Source organism: Salvelinus sp. IW2-2015, linkage group LG27 (genome assembly GCF_002910315.2).
Source record: "Salvelinus sp. IW2-2015 linkage group LG27, ASM291031v2, whole genome shotgun sequence".
NCBI lineage: Eukaryota > Metazoa > Chordata > Actinopteri > Salmoniformes > Salmonidae > Salvelinus > Salvelinus sp. IW2-2015.
This window is the reverse complement of record NC_036867.1, coordinates 34,490,736-34,505,422: the sequence shown is the minus strand read 5'-3', so window position 1 is coordinate 34,505,422 and position 14,687 is coordinate 34,490,736. Positions and strand designations below refer to the sequence as shown.

General features: G+C 42.0%; 1 pseudogene; it reads right to left on the bottom strand.

The window, feature by feature from the left end:
* The window catches only part of LOC111953304 (RNA-binding motif, single-stranded-interacting protein 1-like), a 23,585-nt pseudogene extending 9,789 nt beyond the window's left edge, over nucleotides 1-13,796 (bottom strand).
* Between the last annotated feature and the right edge of the window lie 891 nt (nucleotides 13,797-14,687).

Here is a 14,687-nt window from a genome sequence, read left to right as displayed (position 1 = left end):
ACATTAGCATCACAATACCAACCATTAAATCAGTACCATGATCTGTAATGGGCTATGCAGTGGTTCCTTAAACTGTGGGGCGTGCCCCCCTGGGGTCGGCAGGGGGGGGGGCACCGGTAGAATTGTGTAGAACTGCAGGAAATAAGCTTTAAACCTGCAAAATGCAGTCCACCAAGAAGAGGTGGAAAAAGTACCCAATAGTGATACTTGAGTAAAAGTAAAGATACCTTCATAGAAAATGACTCAAGTAAAAGTAAAAGTCACCCAGTAAAATACTACTTGAGTAAAAGTCCAAAAGTATTTGGTTTTAAATATACTAGTATCAATAGTAAATGTAATTGCTCAAATATACTTAAGTACAAAAGTAAAAGTATAAATATTTTCAAATTCCTTTTATTAAGCAAACCGGACAGCACCCTTTTATAGTTTTTGGATAGCTAGGGGCACACTCCAACACTCTAACACTCTAACACTCCAACACTCTAACACTCCAACACTCCAACACTCTAACACTCTAACACTCCAACACTCTAACACTCCAACACTCCAACACTCCAACACTCCAACACTCCAACACTCCAACACTCCAACACTCCAACACTCTAACACTCTAACACTCCAACGAAGCATGTGTGTTTATTGAGTCCGCCAGATCAGACGCAGTAGGGATGACCAGGGATGTTCTCTTGATAAGTGCGTGAATTTGACCATTTTACTGTCATGCTAAGCATTCGAAATGTAACGAGTACTTTTGGGTGTCAGGGAAAATGTATGGAGTAATAAGTACATTATTTTCTTTAGGAATGTAGTGAAGTAAAAGTAGTTGTCAAAAATAATAATAGTAAACTACAGATACCCCAAAAAACTACTTAAGTAGCACTTTAAAGTATTTTTTACTTAAGTACTTTACTCCACTAGTCATGAACAGTTCTTGTGCCCATAGAAATAGACAAGGTGTGTGTGCTCAACTGCCGGTGGGGGGGGGTCCCGAATGCTGGAAGGGGGACCCGAGTGAAAAAGTTAATGAAACCCTGCTCTAATGAACTGGTCTCTCAGGATAGGATTAACACTGGGCCCTGGGCAAGTCAGTCAACACTAGAAATGAGGTCATGCATTTTATTCTTAAAATGGCCTTTATTAGTCTGGCAGGGAGAGAAAACGTGCAGTTGTAGCTCCRCCCACAGAGACATCCAGACAGATGGGACGGACAGAGAGGCACTTACAAGTCTGAGGTCTCCCTCTCTGGGCCATGTCCGACCGCTGGGGATGTAKGGACTGTGGCTGTGCCTCTTCCTCTGACCATCGGCAAACTTACACAGCAGGGGCTCAGAGGGAGCTGGAGAGGGAAAAAACACATCATCCTCACCATTAGCGAAACCAAAAAGTGAGCATCGCAGCCCAAAGCATGCGAGAGAATAAAAGAAAATAGACCTTACCCATAGTTCCAGGCGCCGTCTTGATAAACTTCCCATTGAAGTGGGCTATGACTGAGTTACACATCTCCTTGGACTCCATCCTGAGAATAGTAGACATAAGTCACACATGAATCAATGGGACCCAAATGAGAAAAAGTAGCAGGATTTGAACCCACAACCCTTTGAGTTACCGACATGGTCCTCCGTCAAACTGTTACTGAGCATTGAGATGTTCTCACCTGGCGAAGCCGACSCCTCTGCTGGCCCCGCTGTAGTCTCTGAGGACGCGGGTGGAGATGACCTGTCCAAAAGGCCTCAGCAGCCCCTCCAGCTCCTGCTCGTCTACAGACACAGGCAGGTTGGAGATGTACAGGTTGGTGGGGTCCTGCTCCTGTTGCTGCTTAGAGAGAGGGACAGAGAAATGAACCGAGAGGTATCAGGATCCTTTCCCTCCAAAAGAATCTACGGTAATTTGGACGGCAACACCAACTTAAACCACAATAGCACTCGTGGGACAACCACATGGACATTTCACTCTGATTAAAACGATGCGTTGACACGATTTGAGTCTGTGATGATATCCAAGCCAGGATATCCAAGCCATAACAACAACAAAAGAACACAACTGAACATGAGTCAGCTAGGGTTGTGTGTTGCCTTAGTGACGGTCACGTCCAGGTCATGAGGGGTCTTCAGTCAACAACTCTGTAAATGCGTTATCAAGGACTTGAGTTTCTATGGCCCTTGATTTTCTCATTATGGCGACTGGTCTCTTTTTCTATTTTCTACGCATCCTCTCTATAGATTTAACACCTGGTTCAGTTCTCCCATCTATACCATTACGAGCTCAACAGCTAAGCAGTACAGTTATGCAGCTACCATACAGGCACACTGTGTTCTGCTGGCCTCGGCAGAAATACAGGAGCTAGCTAGACACAGGTCCCCTGAGAGAGAGAAAGAGAGATAGCAGAAATGCGCTGACGGAGAGAAATATATATGGAAAAGTGAAACCGGTGAAACTGGGAGGAGGAGAGCAGTGTTAAAGTACTTATATAAAAAATATTGTACTTTTTACTCCGTACATTTTCCTTGACACCCAAAAGTACATTTTGAATGCTTAGCAGGACAGGGAAATGGTCAAATTCACACACTTATCAACAAAACATCCCATCTGCCTCTGAACCTGGTGGACTCATTAAACACACATGCTTTGTTTGTAAATTATGTCTGAATGTTGGAGTGTGCCCCTGACTATCCGTAAATTTAAGAAAACAAGAAAATGGTGCCGTCTGGTATGCTTAATATAAGGAATTTGAAATGACTTATACTTGTACTTTTACTTTTGATACTTAAGTATATTTTAGCAATTACATTTATTTTTGATACATACGTATATTTTAAACCAAATTCGTTTATACTTTTACTAAAGTAGAATTTTACCGGGTGACATTCACTTTTACTTCAGTCATTTTCTATTAAGGTATCTTTATTTTTTACTCAAGTATGACAATTGGGGACTTTTTCCACCACTGTAGAAGAGGAGTTGTTCAAATCATAGGTTGAGGCTGAAAAAAAAGACCACCCTATTTCACCAAAGAAGTATTCAAACTAATAAGCATAACATCAGTAATTGGACATGGAACGTTAGCATAGCATGCTAACTCATAACACAGCATGAAATTCTACCTGGGAGTATCCTAACCAGAGCACATTAATTAGTAGTTGCTGTGTGCCACGAGACAGTCATAATATTTGCATAGCAGCAGAAATCTGTCCGTCCTGTTCTGTGCGTGCATGTGGACCGACTGTTTTTTGGCAGCGAGCGGGAGAGGGAAGGGAGGACATCTGGCTTCATTTGAGAACGTGAATGGGGTCACCGCCTGAACAGCCAGCCAGTCAGCTGGGGTCATGTGACTGACTCTGCTGCTCTGCTTTACACACAAGACACAAACATACACACACACACACATACACACAAATGCATGTACATGTACATTGCACACCACACAACACACACCACACGCACCACACGCACCACACACACACACCACACACACACACACACACACACACACACACACACACACACACAACACACACACACACACACACACACACACACACACACAGTTAAATGCACACGCACAGTCACTGCTCCAAATAATCTGTCATTGTAATTTACAAAACAAAGACATGAATGGAACATTAGCATAACATGCTAACTCATAACATAGCATAAAAATGCTAACCAGGAGTATCCTATCGCAGAGCACGTTAATTAGTAGTTGCTTTGCTACGAGACAGACAGTCTGTTGTTTCTGCTAACAGAAGAACACAGGTTCCTCTCACCTTAGCCATGCTGGGCTGTATCCCACTGTCCTTTAGGCATGGACCGTCTTTGGGCTGATGCAGGGCTGTCAAAGTCCACAAACCCATACCTGGAGTTGGAGAGCACAGAACAACCGTCATTTACAGTACTACAACGTAATATTAGTTTGCTTTACGTTACATGCAAATGCATTTGCTTAGTAGCATACCAGTGTGTGATTACTATCTGACAACCCGTAAAAAGTATCATTTGTTTCGGATAAATTGAGGAAAAGGAGATTAAATATTAGAATACGTGATACTGACCTTTACATTTGTGGTTGTTTTATCGAGGATAGCCTTTGCCGATACGATCTTGCCGTATTATATGAACAAAAAAGAAGAATCAAATGTTAATAACAGGATGTTGCTCTCTTATCCTTTAACTGTATTGATTATCACTACATATGCATACATTATTGTTTTAAAGGTCAAACTATGTTTTCAATCTACCGATCCTCTTCTATTTGGTACAGTATGTGTTATGAAGGCTCAATGGTTAAAGCTGGTTGAAATGATGTCAATACAATCAGTTTACAACCCAACTTATGGTTGTAGTTACGCCATTTCAACCACATTCGGGGGGGGGGTTCATTTTAGCTTCAAATATATGAATTCATTAAAAAAATACTGTATGCCCTATATCACAGACAGAGTGTCGCTCTACTGCTAAACTTCTACAACAAGGGCCGGRAGTCAGAACGCTAGGCTTGCACAAGAACGCATGACATCATCGCTGAGAAGAAGGCAGCCATTTAACCCGGGTGAGGCAACCCGGGTGGTGAGGCTTGGAGGGAACATATTAAGCCTTATGACCACACAGCACACCATGTTATTTCAGTAGACTCATTTAAGAGAATCAATTCCTCATTGTGTCTTTAACCACATTGTGTCTTTAACCGAATTAAACCCCCATGCTAACTGGCATACTAAAAGGCACTTCTGCCGAGTCACTGAATGACGTCAATAATTACAACAGACTAAAGACAAGAGGTTTTAACGCAATCCATTGCGATCACACATTGCAGTATTTACACAGTAGCATACAAATATATGTATAGAAATCTGAAAGCTTTGGGCAGTGTAAAAAATAACAAATTGACTCCCCACACAGGAACCTAGCTACAAACATCCATAATATGTCAAATATGTGTGGTGGGATGTAGATATATAAAGAGACAACAAACATTGCTACAACAGCCTACATTATGTCAAAGAGCAGCCTGACGTTAGTCCAAAGAGAAAACAATAGATGCCTAGCATAGCCTAACTATTTGTTCATGTCAACACTCCATGTTACAGTACTTGAAAAACAGCCTGTGTCATAAACTATGCTCAGACTCAGACAGAAATACCCGAGTTGAAAGGATGTCAAGCCGTTTTGCGGAACTGGTATTTTAAGGACGTGCATCATGCTTTGGTTGAACTAAACGCTTGGCTAACATTAGCCTGGTTGCAATGAAAGGCTCTTTCATTCCTGCTTTGTGCCGGCGAGCAGGCCACCACCGTTGGGAGCAAAACACAAGCAAACAACACAGCAACAGCGGCTGTTGCCCCTGGTAACATGGTTGAATGCTTCGCTCCATATGCTTGTGGTCCAGCGGAGGCCAGAGGCGCACAGAGACAAACCCAACCAAACATGACAATTGCTGCATTCACCAATCCCAATACTGTAGAAAACAGTCACGTTCCCTAATCTCTCGTCTCTACAGATACAGTATCATGTAAACACAGTCCCCATGGTTTAGTTGGTTGGAGGGGTGCTAGCTAGTGGCCTCTATGCTTGGTTCATGCGTGGTCCACATGAATATGGTATTGGCATATATAGCTGGAACAAGCTGTTCTAATTCATCATAATAACGTGTGTCAGTCAATCAGTGCTTGTGTAGACTTGTGTGTGTGTGTGTGTTGTCTGTGGTGTGTGTGTGTATGCTTTCATGTTTGTACATGGCTTATGAGTGTTGAGTGTGAGTGTGGTGTGGTGTGTGTGTGTGTGTGTGTGTGTGTGTTGTGTGTGTGTGTGTGTGTGTGTGTGTGTGTGGTGTGTGTGTGTGTGTGTGCGTGCGCGTGCATGCGTGTGTGTGCATAAAAGAGATACGGAAAGAGAGAGAGAGCGAGAGAGAGAGAGAGGGAGGAGGTGCGACAAGGTGACAGACATACATTGTAGGAATTAGTCAAACTGCACATTCAGGCAAGGCATCATTCCCAGAAGTCAATGTGGTAACGATTCTGGTTCAAAATGTGTGTGTGTGTGCGCGAACGCGCTTTCATGTTCATGTTTATACACGTGTGTATGCCTACGAGTGTGTGTGTGTGTGTGTGTGTGTGTGAGTGAGTGAGTGAGTGAGTGAGTGAGTGAGTGAGTGTGTGTGCGCGTGCTTTCATGTTTATACACATGTATGTATGCCTACGAGTGTGTGTGTGTGTACTGAGCAGTACTCACGGCTGGCAGAGCTTGACCAGGTCCAGGTCAGTGGTTGCTGGAGGCAGGCCGCGGATGTACAGGTTCGTTTTGCTGAGCTGGTCCCATCCTGTGGTGCTGCTGTTGCTGCTGGTGCTCACCGTGCTGGGGCTGGCTGGGGCCATGGGGTACGACTGCAAGGAAGAGACAAGACACTGTCAGGTACACAGTAAACACACGGTCACTCTGTTGTCCTCCGTTAACAGCGGTGTCTGTGCCTCAACCAGGAAAGAAAAGGAAATCCTGGACAGACTAGAGACGAGTTTCAACTCAGACACATTTGTAGTTATATGGTATTTACACAGGAGAGAGACAAGAGAGGACATCGGGTACACACAATGCCACTGACTTAACACACACACCGGTAAGCAGGCAAAAACACACACATATATGCACGCGGACAAAGACACACACACACACACACACACACACCCTCACGTACACAGACACACAGACAACGCACACCCTCACGTACACCGACACACACACCCTCACGTACACAGACACACAAACACACACAGAGACAAACTGGTGTCCCTTGCCTACGGAAATATGAAACATGGCCTCCAGTGGCCTTTGTGCCACACCCAGAAAATACATCTGGGAATCTAGGAAACGTACACAGTATCATGATGTTTTTCATGCTTTTACTCGAGGTGAGACGCAGGTAGCTGATAAGACCCACGGCACACTGAGCACAGACTGTCAACAAGGCTCAGCTATATACCTAGCTTCCGCTTCCTGACACGCGAGGCAAAACAGTGCCCCCCCCCCCCAAGCTAGTCTATAGCGTAACCGAATCAACCGAAGCTTATGACATGACAGGCTCGCGTGCCATTCTTAGCTGGTGACGTGAGACTGAGATTCTATTTCACATAGACTATAAACCCATCATGATGTGTTTTTTCAAGAACAGTCTATGCCATCTTATCGCGTAATTTCCCATCTGTTTTTGGACATCCAAACCATGATGACATTCTAATGTGTATTGTGATATAATGTGTGAGTGCAGCAGGAAGATAACAAGGTTGTATGTGTGTGCATTATTTGACTCATGCCCACACTTACCACTGTGAGTTACACACAGTCACATATTAGGTCAATGCATATCATTGTAGCTCCAACACTAACTCCAGGGCATCAGTGGTGAGAAAAGTACCCAATTGTCATACTTGAGTAAAAGTAAAGATACCTTCATAGAAAATGACTCAAGTATAAGTGAAAGTCACCCTGTAAAATACTACTTGAGTAAAAGTCTACATGTATTTGGTTTTAAATATACTTAAGTATCAAAAAGTAAATGTAATTGCTGAAATATACTTAAGTGTCAATAGTAAATCATTTCAAATGTCTTATATTAAGCAAAACCAGACAGCCCAATTTTCTTGTTTTAAAAATGTGTGTGTTTAGTGAGTCCGCCAGATCAGAGGCAGTAGGGGTGACCAAGGATGTTCTCTTGATAAGTGTGTGAATGGACCATTTTCCTGTACTGCTAAGCATCCAAAATGTAACGAGTACTTTTGGGTGACAGGGAAAATGTATTGTGTAAAAAGTACATTATTTTCTTTAGGAATGTAGTGAAGTAAAAGTAGTCAAAAATATTACTAGTTAAGTATAACTACTTAAGTAGTACTTTAACGTATTTTTACTTAAGTTCTTTACACCACTGGAGAGCATATAGTAGTTGACAGCACCAGTCACGCTATTCGGCCCTGCTACAACTGACAGTAGTAGTGAGATTGTGTAATCTGTTGAGCTAGTGCATCAGCTATTCATCTGTGAAGAGCACACTTCTCCAGCGTGCCAGTGGCCATTGGTTACGATGCTAAACTGCATTTAGGTCAAGACCCTGGTGAGAACGATGAGCATGCAGATGAGCTTCCCTGAGACGGTTTCTGACAGTTTGTGCAGAAATTCTTCAATTGTGAAAACCCACAGTTTCAGCAGCTGTCTGGATGGCTGGTCTCAGTCGATCCCGCAGGTGAAGAAGTCGGATATGGAGGCCCTGGGCTGGCGTCGTTACATGTGGTCGGCGGTTGTGAGGCCGGTTGGATGTACTGCAAAATTCTCTAAAATGACATTGGAGGCGGCATATGGTAGAGAAATGAACATTCAATTCTCTGGCAACAGCTCTGGTCTTACAGTCAGCATGCCAACTGCACGCTCCCTCAGAACTTGAGCCATTTTTAGCATGTTGTTGTGTGACAAAATTACAAGGTGCACCTGTGTAATGATCATGCTATTTAATTAGCTTCTTGATATGCCACACCTGTCAGATCGATGGATTATCTTTGCAAAGGAGAAATGCTCACTAACAGTGATGTAAACACAAACATTTTTGAGAAATTTGATTTTTGTGCGTATGGAACATTCCTGGGATCTTTTATTTCAGCTCATGATAAATGGAACCAAAATTTTACATGTTGCGTTTATATTTTTTGTTCAGTGTTATATATATACACGGTGCCATGAAAAAGTATGTGCCCCCTTTCTGATTTTCTCTATTTTTGTATATTTTTGATACTAAATGTTATCAGATCTTCAACCAAAACCTAATATTAGATAAAGGGAACCTGGTTTTACAAATAACGAAATATATAGATATTTATTTTATTTATTTATTTAACAAAGTTGCAGTATGCAACACCCAATAATTCTCCTGTGTGAAAAGGTAATTGCCCCTTACACTCAATAACTGGTTGTGCCACTTTTAGCTGCAATGAATGCAACCAAATGCTTCCTATAGTTGTCGATCTGTCTCTCACATCGCTGTGGAGGAAGTTTGGCCCACTCTTTCATGCAGAACTGCTTTAACTCAAGGATATGTGGGTTTTCAAGCATGAACTGCTCGTTTCAAGTCCTGCCATACATCTCAATTTGGGATAAGGTTTGGACTTTGACTAGGCCATTCCAAAACTTCAAATGTGTTTTTAACCATTTTCATGTAGACTTGAGGGTGTGTTTTGGATCATTGTCTTGCTGCATGACCCAGCTGCACTACAGTTTCAGCTTACAGACGGATGGCCTGACATTCTCCTGTAGAATTCTCTGATGCAGAGCATTCGTGGTTCAGAATTCATGGTTCCTTCTATTAAGGCAAGTTGTCCAGGTCCTGAGGCAGCAAAGCATTCCCAAACCATCACACGACAACCACCATGCTTGACCGTTGGTATGAGGTTCTTACTGTGGAATGCAGTGTTTGGTTTTCACCAGCGATAATTGGACCCATCTCATCCAAAAAGTTGACTCAAGTTTGCCAAAAAGCACCTGGATGATCATCAAGACTCTGGGAAGAATGTCCTATTGGACAGATGATTTAAAAGTCTAACTTTTTTGGACGACATGGGTCCCATTATGCCTGTGAAAAGACATTCAGCACTACTGTTCTTTCTAGAATTTTCTAGCATGGAGTTTTTCCATTTCACCAAGCTCCAGAATGTCGGCAGTGAAATATAATGAGATGAATAGGGGTAGGAGTTTTTCCTAGTCACATGGTCAGGAACAAATCCTCACCCTAGTTCTATGCATTGCAGAATGCACTATAGGCTATAATAATAATGGGTGCTTATGTTGTCTTTATATGTGTGAAATGTGTTTTTTGCATATCCCAACTCCCCCATTATTCACAGCAATTAGGGTTAAGTGCCTTGCTCAAAGGAACAATAACAGACTTGTCACACTTTCAGGTCAGGGATTCAAACTAACAACCTTTTGGTTACTGGCCCAATGCTCTAACCACTAGCCTACCTGCCGCTAGGCTATTTCCCTGGTGACATTCTTGCGTGGGGTGCTGTCTACACTCCTTCCATCACGGTTCCTTCCTAGTACTACAGTCTGGTCTGGTGTGTCAGTGGGAACCTACCACACATTCTCTGAGGCAAACCAGAGCCCTCCTCTGCAAAGCATTTCCTTCCTCTTACTCATTAAAATAGCTCCAACCCCGCAGAAGCCCCTCTAGGAAAATCTAGAATGGCATGCGGCAGACCAATTCATCTGTGAATTAAGAAAAAACATGTTCTGCCTTCCACCATTTGAAAACATATTTCCCAAAACAAAATGGTGAGCTAAATTACATTAAGATGGCCACCACATTGAATTAGGGCTAGGACTACTGGTATCGTTTAGGATGGAGATATCTTAAGCCTACCCACAGAATGCACACATAATCACCTCCATCTTGTGGACTAGAATCTTTGACGAAGCGAAGAAGGAAGAACCGTTGCATAACTAATTCAGATAAACAACAGATGATTATGCCCATGGATATCTTTACGGGTGGAGATATACTAAGCCTACCGACAGAATCTACATACAATCACCTCCATCTTGTGGACTAGATGGTTGAATCAGCAGCCTGGTCTCATAGACTAGACGTAACATAGTACATCACTGGGGCTAAGCTTCCTGCCATCCAGGACCTATATACTAGGCGGTGTCAGAGGAAGACACAAAAAATTGTCAAAGACTCCAGTCACCCAAGTCACAATGTTCTCTCTGCTACTGCACGGCAAGCGGTACCGGAGTGTAAAGTCTCCGTCCAAAAGGCTCCTTAACAGCTTCTACCCCCAAGCCATACTGTAARACTGCTGAACAATTAATCAAATGGCCATCTGGACTATTTACATTGACACCTCCCTTTGTTTCTATACTGCTGCTACTCGCTGTTAATTATCTATGCATAGTCACTTTACCTCTACCTACATGTACAAATTACTTCGACTAACCTGCACCCTCGCACATTGACTTGGTACTGGTAACTCCTGTATATAGCCTCATTATTGTTATTTTATTTTATTACTTTAGTTTATTTAGTAAATATTTTCTTAACTCTATTTCTTGAACTGCATTGTTGGTTAAGGGCTTGTAAGTAAGCTCGTAAGTAAGCATTTCACGGTAAGGTTGTATTCGGCGCATGTGACAAATAAAATGTGATTTGATTTAGTAAACATAAATCGGGAGCACTGAAATTAGCATAGGTTAAGTTTGGTATGGTTACATAAGACAGAAGGTTACTTAAAGTGGCAATTTGTCACTTTTTGGGCGACACGACCAAATTCACATAGAAATGTGAGTTATAGATCTATCATTCTACTTGAACGCAAGTCTAAGAAGCAGTAGATCTGTTTTCTATGATTCTCATTCTTAAGTATTGTTTTTGCGTCTTTTACTTTCGGTTTTGTACACCAGCTTCAAACAGCTGAAACAACAATATATTTGCTTATGGAAAATACTTCACAGCGGTTTAGATGGCACAATGATTCTCTACACTATACTAGTTTATTTTGTCACAAACTGAAATTGGGCTAACTATTAGATTTTTAACAATCAGGAAATGGCACGACGATTTCTGCATCGGGCGTATAACGTGTACGTCTAGCATCCCAAAGGTTGCGTGTTCGAATTTCATCACGGACAACTTGTGCATTTTAGCTAATTAGCAACTTTGCAACTACTTACTACTTTTTAGCTACTTTGCAACTACTTAGGATGTTAGCTAACCTTAACTCTTTAACCTAACTCCTAACCTTAACCCTAACTCCTAGCCTAGCTAGCATTAGCCACCTAGCTAACGTTAGCCACAACAAGTTGGAATTCGGAACATACCATAAGTTCTGGAAATTCGGAACATATCATAACAATTGCAATTCGGAACATATTGTACTATTTGCAATTCGKAACATATCATACGAATTGTAATTAGTAACATATCATACGACATGGAAGACGGACATCCACAAATGAATACACACCATACGAAACGTAACATATCATACTAATTGGGGTGTCCCGGATTTACATGTACTATGTCTACCCCTGAGTCCAGGTTGGAATCAGTGGTGAACTACAGTGTGGAGTGGTAAAGAAGGACTGAAGAACCAACTCATTTAGGTGACTACCTGATTATTGGGCCTATTGGAATCATTCAGGGCGGATATAGCTACAAATCGCAATCACCTCCATCTTGTGGACTAGACGGCTGAATCAGTGGTGAACTACAACAGAGTAGTGGTACAGAACCACTGCATAAGTAGCTACACCTGAAAAGGCTCATTATAGATGCATGAACACCCATGCTCACTCCAGCACACTGACCCACATTAGGCAGAAGCTGAGCACGCCACTCACTAGAAGGCCTACCGGGCCGAACTTACTCAGGTGGTGGAGCAGGGCCTACTGTATCACTAGTCGGCCTATACAGAGCATGTTCTATTCTAACAATACCAACAAGGAATCTAAGATGTAGTAGGCCTGCAGTGCCTTCTGTAGCTATGCATCATCATAACTATTCTATTCTTTATTACTCTGTTCTATTGCTATTCTATTCAATCCTACAAGGAATCGAACAAATGGGACATTTGAACTACAATTTAAATGCCATACATTTGTGTGACCTGCGCGGCCTATTTTCATTAAAAACATGCTGAAGAAATAATGTATTTCTCCTCCAAGACTTGGGGATGTAGAGATAGAATATCGTAGGCCTACATTTGAAAAGCTGGGGAAATAAAACGGTGTATGTTCAGTGTATAAGGTGATTCTTCTTGTGAACATTATAGCAATGTTATTATAGCAATAGGCCTAACCTGGGTTACCTGGACCATACGGAGGGTCTCTCTCTCTCTCTCTCCCTCTGTCCTCTGTCCTCCAGTAAATGAATGAGTAATTATATCATACATCATATAGGTCCATCAGTTAGTTACCTTCTGAATGAGCAATTCGGTGCGTATCTGAACGTTAAAAATGTTATCCTATTTAGGGAATCAATCTATTTGGATGATAGTTGTTATAAGCCATTAGGGCCTAATACAATAAAAGCTGCTAGATAGGCTATTCTGTAATGCTAATTCAAGGACAAAGCCGATAATATAAAATGGACACTAATGCACAGAACATACTTGACCAAAATGTAGTGTAGCGAGCTACGGACAGTCACACTACATCACTTTGCAACCTGACTGTAGGTGAGCGGTGTTATAACACTATAATAACGACTGTCGCTTCTCGTGACCGTGTTAACTGAGGTGATAAGACAGCTGGGCCGTACGCACATTCGAATTGGATGCGTTCAAGGGACTTATGGCACCGTTTTGGACCATCCCAGCCAGGGCTTTTTTGGCCTACCTGCTTCCGATATGTGCTCTTCAACGGGTTGGCAGTATTTGCAAAGATCATCCTGGATAGTCTATTCCAGTTATTCCGAGATAAAAAGCTTGTTTCCCCAAAAAAGTCAGCTACATGCAGACCCGTTTATTAAAAGCCAGTGGGTTTATTTGGAAAAAATCCGCATATCGACCGGGTTAGAAATAAACTCCGATATTTCCGTTTTCGATCCTGATTCAAATGTCCTTGTCGCGTTGTCACATCTGTAGGCTACCTAACATAGGCTACACTGCGTAGGTTATATGGTTTAATCCCACCAAAGTGTCGTCCAACCCAGGCATCAAAACTCAGTTCAGTTCATTGATCTACGACGTCCTGCTGACCACTCCTGAGTCCCACCTACTACAGACCAAACCATTGCGCATACGATAGAGGTGCGTTTAAAGATATAATCAAATAACCTTGATATTGAGTACGGCTAGTATTAATATTCTGAACACAAAACACGTTTAAATGTTTGACAATCAACATATAACTAGTCACTACCATGAAAGATACATGTAAATACGCAAATTAATACATTGTATCAATTTGTCGTTCCCCATACCCCGCGTTTTGTTGACGCCCACACATACCATACATTCTTTACCCCCTCCCCCATTGACTCCCTCCCCCTCCCGGAGTCCAATGGTTAAAGCGAGAGAKGAGAATTGACAGGTCAGGATGTAAAGGATAGGCGGTTCTGTTAGATAAGCAAAATACTGTAATATGTCATTGGTTTGTGCCTCACTAACATGAACATTCAAGACAAGGCGGTGTCTAGGGTGTTTTTAAAAAGGGACAGGGATAGAGATAGGAAGGATATAGGTTAGAAATTGTGATCTATTGTAGGCTATTTCCTCCAGCTCCTGTGATGATGTAGACCTAAGGACGGTGGGAGTAGAAACTAAATATAGACTGATCTATGATCACTAAAAAGTGCACTCTAAAAGTCCAATCTGTAATGGGAGGGTAATTTCACCTCAGATCTCACTGCGCTCAGACCACCTTGAATGATTTACTAGGCTAGAGGAAACCATTACGAATGCACCTGATATTTATCAACAATAAGCGTCTTTGCAGTGGAGGAAAAAGTACCCAATTATCATACTTGAGTAAAAGTAAAGTTACAATACCTTAATAGACTCAAGTAAAAGTCACTCAGTAAAATACTACTTGAGTAAATGTATAAAAGTATCTGGTTTTAAATATACTTAAGTATCAAATTAGAAGTAAACACTATAAATCAGAAGGCATGATTGTCTTGTAATTTTTTATTTACAGATAGCCAGGGGCACACTCCA